Source organism: Sminthopsis crassicaudata, chromosome 1, assembly GCF_048593235.1.
Source record: "Sminthopsis crassicaudata isolate SCR6 chromosome 1, ASM4859323v1, whole genome shotgun sequence".
NCBI lineage: Eukaryota > Metazoa > Chordata > Mammalia > Dasyuromorphia > Dasyuridae > Sminthopsis > Sminthopsis crassicaudata.
The window spans coordinates 38,947,133-38,964,983 of record NC_133617.1 but is presented as its reverse complement, the minus strand read 5'-3'; the positions used below and the strand labels follow the sequence as shown (position 1 = coordinate 38,964,983).

The 17,851-nt window shown below is 36.6% G+C and overlaps 1 protein-coding gene across 1 annotated transcript in view; it reads right to left on the bottom strand.

The window, feature by feature from the left end:
* Positions 1-17,851, bottom strand: part of TMEM132C (transmembrane protein 132C) — a 525,373-nt gene that overhangs the window by 101,488 nt on the left and 406,034 nt on the right. The window lies entirely within an intron of this gene.

Below are 17,851 nucleotides of genomic sequence, written 5' to 3'. Positions count from 1 at the left end.
GCACTCAGATGATTCTAGAGGAGAGAGTGAAGCTAGTGACTATGTACAGCCCCTCCCTCACTTACAAGTTATGACATCACTTCCTCAACCTCCATGTCCAGATGGGGAACAAAACTTGGAGGGAATGAATATTTAAAAGTAGGGGAGGAAGGAAAAGACTTTACATAGGAGATGTTTCTTGAGTGAGTCTTGAAGGAAGCAAGAACTTCTAAGAGGTAGAGGTGATAAGGGCAAATGTTTCAGGGATAGACTGGGCAAAGGTGTGGGAGGTGGGAGAGAGAGCAGAGTTAGGGAAGTGGACTGAGGGTTGGAGTTGGAGTCAAAAAGATCTGATTTTAAACTCTGTCTCAAGCTCTCACAAGTTAAATGGCCCTTAATTTACCAAGTCAATTAAGTTTTGTCAGCTTTAATTTTCTTATTTGTAAAATGGGTAGAAAAATAATGCTTTTGTTGGGGAGGGGGACCAAATGAGAGCATATAAAGAACATGGCAAATTTAGAGGATTATATAATATTATATAATAATATATAATATTAGTAGTAGTAGTCATAGTAAATTCACATATTTAGGTACACAAATAAAGAGATACACTCAAGAATTAGTCTGTGAAGAAGTATGATTTTGTACGTAGTAAGTATCCAAGAAATATTTCTTGAGTGAATAAACGAATGAGTAAGGAGAGAATAGAATTGATTATCATTAATATTTAATGGGCTGCTAGGTAGTGCAGTAGGTATACCAGTCCACTGGTCCTGGAATCAGCAAGACCATCTTAATGACTTCAAATTCATTATAGATCCTTGGGCAAGTCATCTAACCATGTTTGCCTCAGTTTCCTCATCTGTAAAATGAGTTGGAGAAAGAAATGGCAAACCATTCCAATATCTCTTATAAGTAAACCCAAAATAAGGTCACAAAAAAATCAGACACAGCTGAAAAATGACTGAACAACAAAGTGCTTAATGGACTTAGTATCATGTGGGAGGCACTTCTGCTAGTAACTTTTAGTAACTCATCAAATTAGAATGTATTGAGCACCTGGTATTCGGGAGTCCTCACACTTGCCATAAGAAGATAAATAGATGAACTAAAAAGCCTTCCCTAACACCCATATCCCAGTTGATATTTTCTCCCTTCTCAAATTACTTTGTATTTATGTTTTTATATAAGTTGTATATACTTCCTTTCTCCAGCAGTAGAAATTTCTTGAGCACATGGAATGTTTGCTTTTTTGCCTTGCTATTCCCAGGACCTAAGACTATTTTGCATGTATTAAGTCCTTAATTCATGTTTGTTGAAGTGAATTATTTGATAACATATGACCTCTGTCCTCACAGACTTGTTGGGGAGAAAAATCATAGACTTACAGCTAAGAGAGGGAGGAGAGTATGATAAGAAACGTGGCATGGATAATAAAGGATGGAGGGATCAAAGAAGGAAAGGGAGGGAATAGGGAAGAAATGGGAAGGTGTCATTCATTTATTCAATATTGAGGAGGGAGCATATTTTACTTACAATGTTTGAAAATAGTTGGGGCCCAATAACTGTTGATTGAATACATGGGTAGATTTAATTTAGACATTCCCTTGGGGTGGCATCTAGCGAGCCATTTGTTCCAGGTAAACATCTATCCCTGCTACCTTCCTCTCTTGGTTCTGACAACCTAAAGCTCGAATTTTGCTTTTTTTTCCTCTGCTTTTAAAAGGCTTCATTGCTTAGTCTTTCACTCCACTGTTTTGGATCATCCCCAAATACAACCAAGAGACCCACAGAGGCTTTTTCCTGAGCTTGTGAAACTCTGCATGGGGCTTCTGGCTGTTTGGATGTTTTGGCCGAATGACTTAGTTCATAGCTGGAGGTTGTTCCTGCTGGATTTCAATAGTCGGCTGCATAGCCCCCAAGGCAAAGCTACTCAGTAAGCAGCAATTTTGGGACAATCATATGCTGCCTTATTACTGTATTAGCAAAGCATTTCTCCCCTGAATTTGCTGTGGTTCATTAGTAGGCGTCATTCTACTCATGGTTAGAAAGCTTCATTGATCATGGGTTTCATTATCTCCTTTTGTAAAACTAGTATGCCTTTTGGTAAGACTGAGAGGATTTGATCCAAGACTGTGGAATTCAATATCCCAACTCCAAACTGGAACAACAGCAATCCCTGCCTTTGGCCTTAGGTGGATGGATCTCTTAGCTTAATTTAGTAAATTGTTCACAAATTAGCAAGGAATTCTTCCAATTCCCTGTGCCTTGTTCCTGACTGATACCCCTGATTTTTGAAAAATCCATTTCCTTAGATGTTCTCATTACATATGAGGATACTAATGTATTAGACTAACAAAAGCCCATAGAGAAAAGAGGTCTGTTTTCTGTTTTTGCTCATTTGTTTTTTTCAAATGATCTTTAAAATAACATCATCAACAAATCTATTTAACTACGTGAATGGCAAATTCAAGAGAGGAGAGTTCACTGAAAGTGAAGGCAAAATTATTTCACTGATAAGAAGAAATATAGATGATTGTTCAGAGATGGAACGGGGCCGGGGGAGGAAGATGATGGAGGAGGGGAGCAGAGAAATGAGAAAGGAGGGAGGAGGGAGAGTGCAGGGAAGAGGGAAGTGGAAGGAAAAAGGAAAAATAAGAGAGATATGACAGAGGGGAAATGAATATTTTTGACAAGATGAAACATGTCTAAGAGGCTAATACCAAGTGAATTGGAAAGGTATTTCTTCATAGTTAGTGGGGAAAGAAATGTAAAGTTAAGAGCAAAGCTGCCTACTCACCTACTGTTCTCATGTAAATAATTTCAAGAACATATGCTTTCTCAAGTGTTATAAACTAGACACAGCACCAGCTTTTAAAAGGGATGTTCTTCTTCTTTCCTATTTTTCAGAGTTATCTGTTCAGGTACCTAAATGTGTCCTATTTCCCAATTCCCTTCTCCATTAGACTGAAAGCTCTTTGAGGGCAAGGCGAAATAAATTTTCCGATGAGAACAGTAGGGAAACCCAAAGATCTTGCTAACTAATTTAGCTTGATAAATAAAAAAAAACCTGATTAATAAAAAAAAATTATGTTTGCATTTTATCACATGTGAATAAATTGTATTGAAAATCAATCCTATACAATACAAAAAGTTTAATCAGATGTAAAAACAAAAAAAAAAAAGGAAAAAAAGGGACATACTGAAAATGAAGAAAAGAAAAGGACCAGAGAATGAAAAAAAAAGAAAGATAGACATACTATTTATGAGTTTTCCCATCAGAGTGGATGGGATGATAATAGCTAACAAAAAGAATGGATTCTGAATTCTTTGCCTGTATTTTCTTTGACAAAAAGAAAGGACAAGACAAAAGGCTTATGGGCAGTTGATATCCAATCGAAGTGAGCTGATGACAGATCAGCTTGTTGCCCTTGATGAATTAGTTTAAGAAACCTAGGGACTAGGTTGTTAAATCTTTGTTTTTGATATCTCTAGTGCTTAGAACAGCACTTGGTATATAGTAGGTGCTCAATTAAAGCCTGTGAATGGAATGAAGTATCCTTTTATACTGAAAGAACTGATTCTTGCTATTATTTATTTATTTATTTGCTGAGGAAATTGGGGTTCACTGACTTGCCTAGGGTCATAGAGCTAGGAAGTATTCCGTGTCTGAGATCGGATTTGAACTCAGGTCCTCCTGACTTCAGGGCTGGGGCTCTATCCATTGTGTCATTTAGCTGCCCCAATTCTTGCCATTATTGAGCCCATATAGAGAATGGGAGAGATACTAGAATACAAGAAAAAGGCAAATATTGTCACATTTGTTTTTTATCCTTAGTTAAAAAGAAAAAGAAAATTATGCAAATTCTAGTTCAGTAAATTTGATTTCTGGGAAAATTCTAGAATATATCATTAATGAGATGATTAATGAACATCTAGAAAAGGGAGTAATGATCACAAAGAACCAGCGTGGCTTCAACAAGAACAGATTAATTCAACAGAACAGATTAATCTTAATTACCATTTTTGACAGGGAAACTAATCTGGCTGTTCAGAGGAATGCTGTAGCTTAAATTCACCTAGAGTTTTGTCAAGCATTTGATCAAATCTTGTGCTACTCTTCTTGTAGAATAGTGGAAAGATGTGGGTTAGATAGCAGTGTAGATAAATGGATTTGGAACTGCTTGAATGACTAGACCCAAGAAATACTCATGAATCTTTTGATGCCATTTTGGCAAGACAGATCCAGTAGAGTGCCCCAGGGATCTGGGCTTGGATCTGTGTTTAATATTTTTATCAGTGACTTAAGAAAGGGCATAAATATCATCTCACTTTTCTTTTTATTCAGATAAAAATTGTTTAATATCTTCTGTTTTGTATTATTTCCAGGAATGATTGGTGATCCATGAAGAGTCCTTTTGTATTCTTATCTGACTTTATCTGGACTATCACTAAGAACATTGATAAGCTGAAGATGATCCAGAGAAGGATACCTAGAATACAGAAGGACCTCAAATTTGTGCCCTATAATTATTGGTACCATTGGTTTACAATGGTCCACATTGTAGGTCTACAAAATGGTTTAGAAGGATATTGATTTCAAGATGACAATATAATAAGATTTAATTCTTACTATGACCCTTAAGAAAGGTAAGTACTATTATTTTCTCCATTTTGTGGGGAGAAAAGTGTGGCTGATAAATGTAGTATGATTTGTCAAGGATTATAGAGATGGTTAGTGACTGAAGCAAGATTTGAACTAAAGTCTTCCTGAGGTCCAGCACTTTGTCATCTGTATCATTCAGTTTACTTCATTAAGTATCACCTTAAGAAACTTGGAATTCATATTGAATTCCCAGGTCAATAACAGCTAACAATTCTTTTGTTACTTTAAAATGGACAAAGCTCTTCCCATTGATTCCCACAAGCCTATGAAACAGGTTATGTTATCACCCCAGTTTTACTGATAAAGAAATCGCATGTTAAAACATAACTATCTTCCTGACTGTAACTCCAGCACATTATTCACTATGCTGCCTACCTGTCTATTCCAGAATATTAGGCTAAATCTAATAAGATGATATTTAATAAGACCCTGGGAAAGTCACTTGAACTCATTTTATTTCCTAATCTATAAAAATGACCTGGAGAGTTAAATGGCAAACTACTGCCCAAAATAACCCCAAATAGGGTCATGAATTGGCGAAAAATTACAAAACAATTGAAAAAATATACAACCTTATGTTTGAATCAAAACATTCACAAGGACTAGAAGTAGGAGACATGATTAGACAGAGGTTGGTCTAAGCAAAGGTCTCAAGAGTTTTGATGAGCTGAAAGATCAAAAAGAGAATATAGTGACTGTAGAGTCATTTTTGAAATTCCATGATCCCATTTGGGTTTTTCTTAGCAAAGACACTAGAGTGTTTTAACATTTCCTTCTCCAGTTCAATTATATATGAGGAAACTGAGGAAAATGACTAGCCCAGGGTCATACAACTAGTAATTGTCTGAGGGCAGATTTGAACTCAGAAATATGAATCTTCCTGATTATAAACCCAATGCTCAATGCACTGTGCCAACTAGCTGTCCTACTTATAGCAGGAAAAGAACCTAATATATGCAGAGGAGAATCAGTTCTGCCCTTGTTCTACTCAAGTTAACAAATATTTATTTGAGCACCTGCTAAATGATAGGCACTGTGATAGCAGCTGGGGATAAAGAGACAAAAATAAAACAGTCAACATCCTCGATGAACTTACATTGTACTTAGCAAATAAGATATACTCAGATTAAATATCCACAAAATGTGCTTTGGCAGTCTAGATCTTGTACCAATCAATCAGTCAATCAACAACCATATGTTTACAAGATCTAGAAGTAGACAAAAGTGAAACAATTCCTGCCCTTAAGGAGTTTATGTTCTAATGGAGGGACAATAAGCACATATGTAAGTGTGGATCAAAAGTAGATTAAAGGTAGTATAGGGATGAGTTGGGATTGGGAATGACACAAGTTGGAAAGACCAGAATTGCCAACATGGAGAATATGGCAGAACTTGAGCTGAATCTTGAAGGAAATCAGGAATTCCAAAAGGGGACAGAATTCCAGTCATGGAAGACAAGCAGGGCAAAAGCAGAGAGATTGGAAATGGAATCTTGTGCTTGTGGAGCATTAAGAATGTCAGTTTGTTTGGATCTTAGAGTTCATAGAGGGGAATAACAAAGTAGTAAAGTTGGAAAAGTACTGCAGGGCCAGCCAGATTGTAAAGAGTTAAAAGGAAAGAAATGTCAAGCAGGGGAGTATTTCCATTTGATTGAAGAGGTAATGGGGCAGGGGTTGGGGGCAGCCAGATGGTATACTGGATAAAGCACAAGTCCTGGAGTTAGGAGGACTTGAGTTCAAAATTGATCTCAAACACTTAACATTACTAGACATATGACCCTGGGCAAGTCTTTCCCAATTGGCTTGCACAAAACAAACAGGTAATAGGGAACCACTGGAATTTACTGAGTGGGGAAGTGACACGGTTAATACTTTGCTTCAGGAAAATTATTTTAGAGATTGTGTTGAGGAGAGATTTTAAACAAGTTAGGAGGCTATTATGATTTAAGTGAAACAGGATGAAAGCTTGAAATAGGGTGACATTTGTTCGAATAGAGAAAAGGGCACAGAATCATGTATGTATGCAATGTTGAGGAGTAATCACAAGTATTTGACAACCAATTGGGAGGAAAACATATCTTTGAGATTGTAAAAATGGTTGCTGGAGGATGGTGCTTCTACTTAATATAAAAAAGGGAACATTTGGAAGAGGCGAGGGTTTGGGGGGAAGGTAATAAGTTATGTTTTAGACATAATGAGCTTAAGATGACTGCTGGATATTTGGTTCAAAATGTCCAATGGGCAATTGTTGCTACATGAACTGAAGCCCAAAGCATATCTAGGTTCGTAAAGCTATCAGAATTCAGATTTGAGTTCTATATAGCATCTTATTGACCTCCCTTCACTATCAATCAAAGAGAAAGGGAAAACCAAGAAGTGAAATCTTTGGCCAAGAGTCGAACACAGTTTCCTCCTTCCTTTTTGGGAACTCACAGTGCCAGGGCATGGAACATTACCAGGACTTTCTCTGGTGACAGTTGCTGAATGAAAACACTTAAAAGACAACAATATCCTCTATTGGATTGGACTAAGTTTGAAGTCACAGAAAATACTGATCTAATGATGCCTCGCCTCCCATAGATCCAAAGAACACCCATCACTTTGACTTACTGGCCTAGTTTTAAAAACTGACATTCTACTTAAATGAGATAAAATGGGCTAGATTTTGAGACTCTTAACTGGAGGATTTGGGCTTCCCGACACCCTGGAAAATGAATGCATCCAAATGTTTCAGTGCAGTATTTTTTTAAAGGGCAATAAATTAATAAATAATCTCAATTAAAGCTGGCCCTTGAATCACTGGCGGCATTTTCTTTTGCTGACTCTGTATCTTCCATAGCCCACACCTGGTTAAAAAAGATAGCAAAAAGAAAATCAGGTCACACAAAGACAAATCTGTGTGGTAAATTTAAACTAAGTACGATGTTGCTCACAGCATCATTTTATTTGTCTTATCTTTCAGAAGCACTAACCACGCAAGCACATTTGGGCTGGAAAAATGGCTTATATTTTTTGATTCAAACTTTAATAGTTTAAAATTGAACCAAGACTTTTAAGATACCCTATATATGCGTCAAAAAACATATACACATACACACACATATATGTATATGTGCCTATATATATGCATGTATATGCAAATGTGTCTGTATACAAGTACAGTAGATATACTATGGGATCTGGAGTTGGGAGGTAATACGTAGCCTCAGACACTTACTAGGTGTGTGACCCTTGTTAAGCTACTTAACCTCTTTCTTCCTTAGTTTTCCCTTCTACAAAATAGAGATAATAATAGCCTATCCATAAGGCGGTTGTGAGGATAAAATGAGACAATATTTATAAAGTGCTTTGCAAAGTTTAAGATGTTATATAAATCCTAGCTATAATTAGGCTATTTTTATATAAATTATGCAGATTTGTTATGTATCTATATATCATCTATATATGTTAATATTTAGAAATATTTGTACCTTAAAATAATTGTTAAATAGAATAATATTTCCCTTATTGGTCTTGCATCTTCCAAGACACTCTATAGACCTAGCACAATGCATTGGACACAGTGACTGATCGACACATGTTTACTTATTTACTTACATGTTAATTAATTCATAACCTGATTTAAAAAAAAAAAAAACAACATAGCACAAATCTCTGTCACCATCTTCCATAGCTATTCACTACCCCTTGAAAGAAATCTCAAAATCCACAGTCTAGCCCTCAAGTTGCTCCAAGATCTGGCCCTAACATATTTCCAGGTTTTGGGTTTTTTTTGCTATTTTCTGAACATATTTCAATTCCTCCATCTTTCCAAGTTGGTTCATGCTAACTCCAGTACCTGAAATGCTCACCCAACCAATTCCTGCCTACGAAAGAGCCAACTTCTTTTTCAGAACCAGTTGAAATGCCATTCTGATCATTAAGACATGATTCTTTTTTGCCTCTGAACTTCTTTTGATGATCTTTGAAAATCTTTCATGGAAAATGTCACATATCTTCTGCACTCATCATTTCCCTGATTAGAATGTAAATTCCAGGAGGAGAGGATGGTGTCCTAGTCATTTCCCTTTTCTGTATTTTATAATCCTCATATATGACATTCTATTTCCTAGCCCTGGCTTGGTATGATTATGCCTTTGTATTCCCCAAGCCTGGAGATCTCTCCTTTTTTACTGTGGTCTTTTAGAACCTCTCATTTCTTTAACATTCAGCTCAGATATCAACTTTGTCAGGAGCTGCTCCCTTCTCCATACCCTCTCTTCATGTGCCAGTCTTTCCCTTTAAGGTTATCCTATATATACTCTTTGTGTCTTGTATGTTCCTATTTGTATACATGATGTCTCTCCCATTAGAGCATACGCTCCTTGAGGACTGGACTATGTTTGCTTTTTTTGTGTGTGTCTGATGCTTATTGCAATGCTTAATAGAGCTTAATAAATGCTTGTAGATTGTTTTTTTAAATAACAAAAAAAGAACAAAAGCTAAAAGAAGCCTCATTCATGTTTGTCGTAAATTCTTCCAAATGGAATATTGGATGAAGAGAACATTATACCAAATAACTTCACACAAAAAGTCAGATCTGTTTAAATTTTTACAGGAAGTCTTGTCAAAATTATTACTAAATGAGAGGACTAGGATATACAGATAACTCTGATAATAGAATTGATGAGCACAAGAGTTTATATAACTAGCTATAGGAGTTCAGAAGATAAGGGAAGTAGGAAAGGTTTATGGGAAGATATAATTTTGAAATGAATAGATTAATTCATAACTGGGAGCAAGTCACTTAAACCTATTTTCTCCAGTGTTCTTATCTATAAATTGAACTGGAAAAGAAAAGGGTATCTTTACTAAGGAAACCCCAAGTGGGATCATAGAAAGTTGGACCCATTTGAAACAACTCTATAACAATTACTATATACCTTTTGTTGACCTTTCAGGTCACCAAAAGTCTGAGATCTTTGCTTTTGCTTCTGTGTGATCATGTCTCCTCCTACTTGTTCTTGTGAAACTGAATTTTTTGATTCAGGCATAAGGTTGTGCCTTTTTCCAGTTGTCTTTTTCAGTCATGTCTATCTCTGTTTCAGAATACGGGGATAACTCTAATAAGATGGTATTTAATAGGACTCTGGAAAATTTGATTACTCTGTGGGACAGAGTTGGACGTGACTGAAAAATGATTAAATAATCCATACCTGAAAGATGCCTGAATTCCCTTCATAATTGGCTTGCTGTTGAATAGCTCCAGTTATATGGAACTCACTGCCTCACAAAGAAATCCATATACTTATTGCTTCTATGACCATGAGCAAGTCACTTAATTTCATTGGTCTTTAGTTCTCTCTTCTGTAAGATGATAGGATTGAATTAGATGACCTTTGAATTCCCCTTTCTCCCTAATTCTATGATATGTTTGTGATTCTAAAATCTCCCTCCCTCCTTCTCTCTCTCTCTCTCTCTCTCTCTCTCTCTCTCTCTCTCTCTCTCTCTCTCTCTCTCTCTCTCTCTCTCTTTGTCTCTCTGTCTCTGTCTCTCTCTCTCTTTGTCTCTCTGTTTCTGTCTCTGTCTCTCTCTCTCTCTGTCTCTCTGTCTCTCTCTCTCTGCCTCTCTGTCTCTGTCTCTGTCTCTCTCTTTTTCTTTTTAAATTCTGACAGGAACTCTTGTCATATTATTATTATTATTATTATTAAATGGGAGGACTAGGATATTCAGATAACTCTGATAGTAGAATTGATGAGCACAACAGTTTGTATTTCTTTCTTTCTTAGTCAATTAGGGTTAAATGACTTGCCCAAGGTCACACAGCCAGAAAGTATTAAGTGTCTGAGGCCAAATTTGAACTCAGCTCCTCCTGACTTCAGGACTGGTGCTCTATTCATTGTACCACCTACCTGTCCCTAGATGATCAAATTTAAAAGATTTAGTAATTGATTGAAAAGTGACCAAGAACTCATGATGGAATGTGCTAACCTCCATATAGAACACAGATTGAAACATATTTCCTTCTATTTTTTCTTTAAAAAACCATAACATGGCCAATGAGGAAATTTGTTTTTTACAACATGTTTTGCATATTTACAATGAGTTCTATTTTTTGTGCCTTCCAAAGAGAGGGGAATAAAGAAGTAGGAGGAAACCAAAAAATAAAATTGAATTAAAATTGATAATTATTTTAAAAAATTATAGCATCAGCTTTTAATATATCCATACATTCTCATCCTTATCCTCATTCAAATTGAGTTTTTAGTCCATTAAGACCTCTGGTGGTCCCTGTCTGTTATGATTCTAGAACAATAACAAGCCAACCACTTTTTATGTATACAAAGTAAATTTATCTACTCTGCCCCTTTCTCTGGGCTGATTGCTGTTAGTTTTCTATTTTCTAAGACTCTTAAAACAGACCATGAAAAATTCAGGAAGTTGTGCATTTTTGAACTCAGGCTTGTCTGTCTTGTGATCCTTTGTAAATGTCATACTGTGAGGAGTGGTGGTGAACTTTAAATCCTTTAGAAGTCTCCCTCCTCCCCCTAAGAGAAATGAGAATCATAAGAAACCTCAGCACTGTTTGAGTTTCCTCTTCAGTTCCATAAGTTGAGATTTCACTTTATTATGCATTTTGTTAGCGATTTTTTTTTGGGGGGGAGGGGATATGTAACCTGGTGGCAGCTGGTACCTGAAGAAAGAAAACTCAACTCTGCCCCACGCTTATTCAAAAGAAAAAGAAAGGCCTTTCAATAAAATAAATGAATGTGCTGATTTTGACCTTTTTAAACTCCATGACAAAATCCAGATAGAGGCAAAAAAAATCTCATTTCATCTAGCGGCTCACATATTAATTTATAAAGCAAAATACTGAGATTAATTCTCATTCAAATCTGTATTCACCTAAGGTCCTTAAAAAGGAAATTCCATTAACAATTCCCTTTCATTTTTACTTTCAATATTTTCTAAATTCAAAAGCCTTTGTGCCTTCATCCAATGCTGCTATCTTCTGCATTCATACAGAGTTCATATTCTTTGGTTGTTTGGGGAACTTTCAATTCTTTTGGTTTTTAAACAAACAATGTTTATTGGAAATCTTTCTCTATAACATGGAACATATGCTTGCGATAATGCCAAAAAACCCACAGATTTATTTTTTTTAAATTAAAATTATAAAAAATAAATGTGTTTATATGTAACATAAAATAAAATTTAAAAAATTAAAAAAAATTTCGACTCACCAGCAGGGAGTATATGAAAAATCACTACCCAGAGTAAATCTTTCACTCTGGATTTGGGAGTGTGGAGATCTGTGTACTTACATTGTCATGGCATTCTTCAGCAAGAACAATGTTTGCCGTGGCCTGCGACTGTTTGACAGTAATCCTTCACAAAGGAGTCATATGCCTCCCAGACAATCATTTTCTAATAAATCCCTCACTTTCTGGGCTCTTTTAAAAAGGAATGAAGGGCGAAAAGAAAGGCCACCATGAATCTTGAGCAGCCAGTGACAACTACCTTGTATTTCTTTACAATAACTCAAAACAGATGCTGGAGGGTCTTGCTTTTCTATAGCTGTCTAAAGACAGAAAGACACAGACTGTGAGGATGACTGAGGCATAAACAATTAGAATGATGAGGTGGAACCTATTCCTCTCCAACTAACAAAGTATATTTAACCATTTGCCCCCAAATTAATAATACGTTGGCAACTAATTAATCATAATGTTGACAAAGACTTTTATATTAGTATGGATCTTCACAATAGGCTTTGGTTCACAAGATTTTGATTCACCTTTTTGCCTCTGATGTGTAATCACTGAACCTTTCTAAAGCTCAATAATTTCACCTGTAAATTAAGGTAATTGAACTCTGAGTTCTAAATCTGATCCTTTGTTGTCTGTGGAGGCAGATAAGTGGCTCAGTGGATAGTGCACAGGACCGGGGGTCAGGAAGGCTTGAGCTCAAATTTGTCCTCAGAAACTTACTAGCTGTGTGACCATAGCCAAGTCACATAAACTCTGATTGCCATAACTCACTGTAGAAGGAAACGACGAATCAATTGTTTGGGGTACAGCTAGCTGGCACAATGGATAGAGTGCAGAACCTATAGCCAAGAAGAGTTATCTTTGAGTTCAGATCTGGCCTCAGACACTTGGTAGCTGTGTGACTCTGGGCAAATAACTTAACCCTGTTTGTTTCAGTTTCCTCATTTGTAAAATGAGAAGGAAATGGAAAACCACTCTAATATCTTTGCCAAGAAAAACCCAAGCAGGGTTAAAAAGAGTTGGGCATGATTGAACAACAAAAAAAATTGGTCCTTGTCATTTAAATTCCCTGAGCCTCAGTTTCCTTTTCTGTACAATAAAGGAATTCAAATAGAAAACCTTTGAGGTCTATTCTAGCTCCATATCTATGATCCTATGATTATAGATTCTTTGGAATAGAACACTGGAGCTGGATTCATGAAGATCTTGAGTTCGGATCTGATCTCATTCATTTATTAACTGTATGATTGCAGGTAAATCACCTAAATTTGGTCTCACTCAATTTTCTCATTTGCAAAATGTGGTTAATAAAAGCACCACTCTTCCTAGCTTATTGTAAGAATAAACTAAGATATTTGTTGTTACTGTTATCCAGGATGTGAACTCAGGTCATTCTGCTTCCACAACCTAGGTGCCCAGGATATTTATATGTAATATCTGCAATTTTGAAAACATTAAAGTGTAAAGGGCTGAAACTTTGATTAGGTGCACTGGATTCAGACAACAGAGCACTTAAGGCTAATTACCCATTGGACAAAATCTATTAGTTTATGCTTGGAAAATGGCCCTTCCCACTATTCTGTGCTGGCTCGATCTTTTAGTGTATACAGATAATTGTAGGAGGGATTAGGGGGTGGAGTAAGAGAAGCCAGGGTCACTTTGGTGGTAGACGAGGAAAAGGGAAGTCATGGAGATTCTGTGTCCATTCCCTTCATCTACCCCTAAAGACCAAGAATAAAGACCAAGGACTTTTGCTTATCCTGACTCCGGCTGATTCTAAGGCATCCAGGGTGCTAACTCGGCCTTCACATTAAAGTGCTATAGAAATATTAGTTATTATTGTAATGATGATGATGATGATGTACCATGGGTATTATCCCCCCGCTATTTTTACCAGATGGAATGAATAAGGATTAGAGGTTCATGGGATAACAGGACCACATAAGAAGAGCTAGAAAGAATATTAAAGATCACCTAGTACAACCTACTCATTGTATACAGAAGGAAACCAGCTAAGAGGGGTTAAGTGAGTTGCTTATAATTAAGCATCAGAGCGAGAATTCTCAGATGCAGAGGGAGAACAGTTTGAGGGACAGTCAGGGAAAATGCCTAGAACTGAGAGATAGACCATCTTTTCTAATGAAATAGCCAGGAGGCTGTTGTCAGTAGATCGAAAACTACATGTTGTGGAGTAAGGTATAAGAAGACTGAAAAGTTAGGAGGGCATTAGACTATGAAAGGCTTTGAATTCCAAAGGACATTTTGTATTTGATCCTGGAGGTAACACGGAACCATTAGAATTTATTGAGTGGAGAGGTGACATAGTTGGACCTGTGTTTTAGGAAAATCACCTTAGTAGATGAATGGAGAATGAATTGGAGTTGGGAAAGATTGGAGGAAAGTTGACCAAAAGTTATTGCAGTGATCCAGGTGTGATTTAATGACAGCCTGAACTAGAGTAGGGGGTAGTGTCTGAGGAGAGAACAAGGCATATATGAAACATGTTACAGAGGTGAAATGGCTAGAATTTGGCAGAAACTTGATTAGGGCAGGATGAGAGATAGCAAGGAGTCCAGGTTGACTCCTAGATTGCAAGTCTGGGGGATTAGAAAGATGGTGCTGACAATAGGAGTAGGGGGAAAGAGTTGGGATAAAAAGAAATGAGTTCAATTTGGGGCCTATTGAGTTTAAGATGTCTCCTGGACATTTAGATTAAAATGTTTAAAAGAGAGTTGGAGATGCGTAATTGGAGGTCAGCAGAGATTTGGGGACAAGATAGTTAGATATGAGAATCGTCACCATAAAGATAGAAATTAAATCTATGGGAAGTGATGAGATCATTAAGTGAAATGGTATGGAGTAAGGCTTCTTCATTTTTTCCTACTCAGAACTCCTTTATGCCTGACAAATTTTTACATAACCTCAGATATATAAGTTTATAAAATAGGTATACAAATCACACATTTACATACAAATCACAATTTTGTGTCCTCCATATTCAGTTACATTACTCTATATGGGATCTTGACTCACAGATTAAGAAGCTTTGGTATAGAGAGAGAAGAAAAGAGGGGTCAGGATGAATTCCAGGGGACATCTATGGTTTAATGGTTATATTTTGGATAAGGGTCTAGCAAAGTATACAGAGTAGTGATCAGATAGGTAGGAGGATAATCAGAAATGACTAGTTTACTGAAAACTAGAAAGAAGAGGATATTACAGGGCAGAGTGATCAACAGTGTTAAAGGCTGCAGAGAGGACAAGGCAAATGAGAATTGAGACAAGGCCACAGGATTTTTCAACTAGGGAATCATTGGTTTCTTTGGAGAATGTAGTTTCAGTGGAATGATACTCAGAGCCTGTAATATAAGGGGTTAGAAGAGAATGAGTGGGGGAAAACTGGAGGAATTTACTGTAGAGCGACCTTTCGAGGGGTTTATCCACAAAGGTCTAAAAAGATATAGGAAGGATCAATTGAGGGTTTTTTTTTTATCAGAATAGGGGAAACATGTAGGTATTAAAAAACTAGTAGAGAGGAAAAGAGTAAAAATCGGTGATAAAGTGAGGATGACAGAGAGGGAAATCTGGTGGAAGAGATGAGATATAAAGGGATCACTTGCATAAATAGAAAATTAGCCTTGGTAAATTCATCATGTGAGAGAGGAGTTAAGGAGGAGAGAAAGGCACTTCCATGAGAAGAGGAAACTCATGGCAAATGGCCCCATTTGTAAAATGTGTAGCAAGAGGATGAAAAGAGACACTGTAGAAAATGGGATAAAAGTTGATGATAAGAGAGGAATAGAAGAAAAAAATATATTTTTTATATATACACACATTATATATATACATATATATGTATATATATATATACATATATGTATATATATACATATATATGTATATATGTATGTATTGCCAGGAAGTAGTGAGAGCCCAGTCTTGAGAGGTAGTTTTTGTTATATGTTTATTTTATAGTTAGTGTAAATAGCAATGAAATAAATGCCATTCCTGCAAAAAACCCTGAGGGTCTTTCACTTCCAGATTAATTTTATTTTTGAGTAGGTAAAAGTCATCTTTTACTTCATTTCTCATCTATCTTTAATCACTGAATGGGTGTTGCTTCAGAGAGACTGAGACCTGGGAAATACCTTAGATCAAAACAAACAAACAAACAAAACAACAACAACAACAACAACAACAACAACAACAACAACAACAACAACAACAAAACAAGATCTCTCACTGAATCCAGGGCCATCTCCAGTCCTCCTGATCTATATGTTTCCACAGAACCCAGATGGCTCCGGAGGGGAGAGTGAGGCTGGTGACTTTGCACAGCCCTCTCCACTTTAAATCTAATTTATTTGCATGTCACAGAATTACCTCCCTGATGTCATTGGTCTTTTTTTTTTTTTTTTGGAGAATGAAACACAAACAATAATTTTACAGATGAGAAAACTAAAGCCAAGTGACTCATCCAGGATCACACAGCTAGTAAATATCTGAAGTCATATTTAAAGTTTGGTCAGTGCTCTATGCATTGTGCCATCTAGCTCCTCATTACTAAGTATTTACTGTTTGTTGATTCACTGAATGATGGCATATTAAATATAATATGGAACTTGCAGTCATGCATACAATCACCATATTTCAGAATTGGAAGGGACCTCAGATATCTTGTTCAACCTATATTGCTTTATATCCAATTTGCTGGTTGTTAAACTGAATCTCAGAGAGATATAGCGACTTGCCTTGCCTAGAGTCACATTAAGAGCATAAATAAGCCGCCAATCTCTGCTGGGAGAACCCTAAGTCAGGAATAACTGGACTTTAGCACATACTACCAGCATTCTATTTACCCTCTTGCTGGGATAAAGACACAACATCTGTAACAATTCTGCCATTCTATCAGGCCAGTGAATTTTTCTAGATGGGCTAGACATGTTTACCTGGAGTCAAGAGACTTGACTTTTAGACTGGGTTGTAAACAGGTGTGTGACCTTTGATGATTCAGTTCATTGCAGCTCACTATGCCTTAGCCACCACAACATTCAGTGATTTTTTTTGGCCCCTTTACCAATAGAGTATTCTATAATGAAACTTCTAATATTTCTAGAAGGACAAAGAAAACTATCATTTTAAGGTGTAGCAATGAAAATATTACATGGTTCTGCCCACTTATAAGCCATGGAATGCTTTTTACTGTAATGGAATATAAACCAGAGGCACTATTCTGCAGATGGGCCATTTTTAAAAAGTCATTTCTCCCCAACAAGCTCCTGTACACAACAGGATTTCGGCTCAGAGTACAGAACACTGCTTTCTACAGTCCATTGTCCAGCTCATTGCAATTTCAATGATTAGATTATTCAGGTTGAGTTCAAGTTCACTTCAGTGCAGCCTGAATTAATTATCTCCACTGGAAAGGGAAAGCAGGGCTGTTGACAAACTGAGTGGGAAAGGAAACTACTGCGTATCTTATAAGTAAAAGAAATAGTAGAGCAATGATGAAAACTGGACTCTGGGAAATGACCCATCTACAAAATAGCATTTTCTTTTGCTTTCTTGGCAAATTTTCATTTAGTACTGGTTGGTATTAGTCCTGGGCTTCTTTAGCAACCCCAGGAACTAGTATAATGAAGATGTACAATAAATATTGATTAATGGATTTATTTTCATCCTTATTACAGCATCCTAGAATTTTAGAGTTCTAAGGGATCGTGGCAAGCATCCAACTCAACTAGTACTCAAAAGAAATCCCCGTCTTTGACAGACCCAACAAATGGTCACTCAGTCTCTGATTGAAGGTCTTCAATGAATGAGGACCTACTCTTCCAGAGGCCCATTTTGCTTTGGAGACCTCTGATGTTTTCTTATATCCAACTTATTTTCCATTTCCAAATGGCCATATTCTAATTTATACCCATTGCTCTTGGTTCTGCCTTCTGGGGACCATA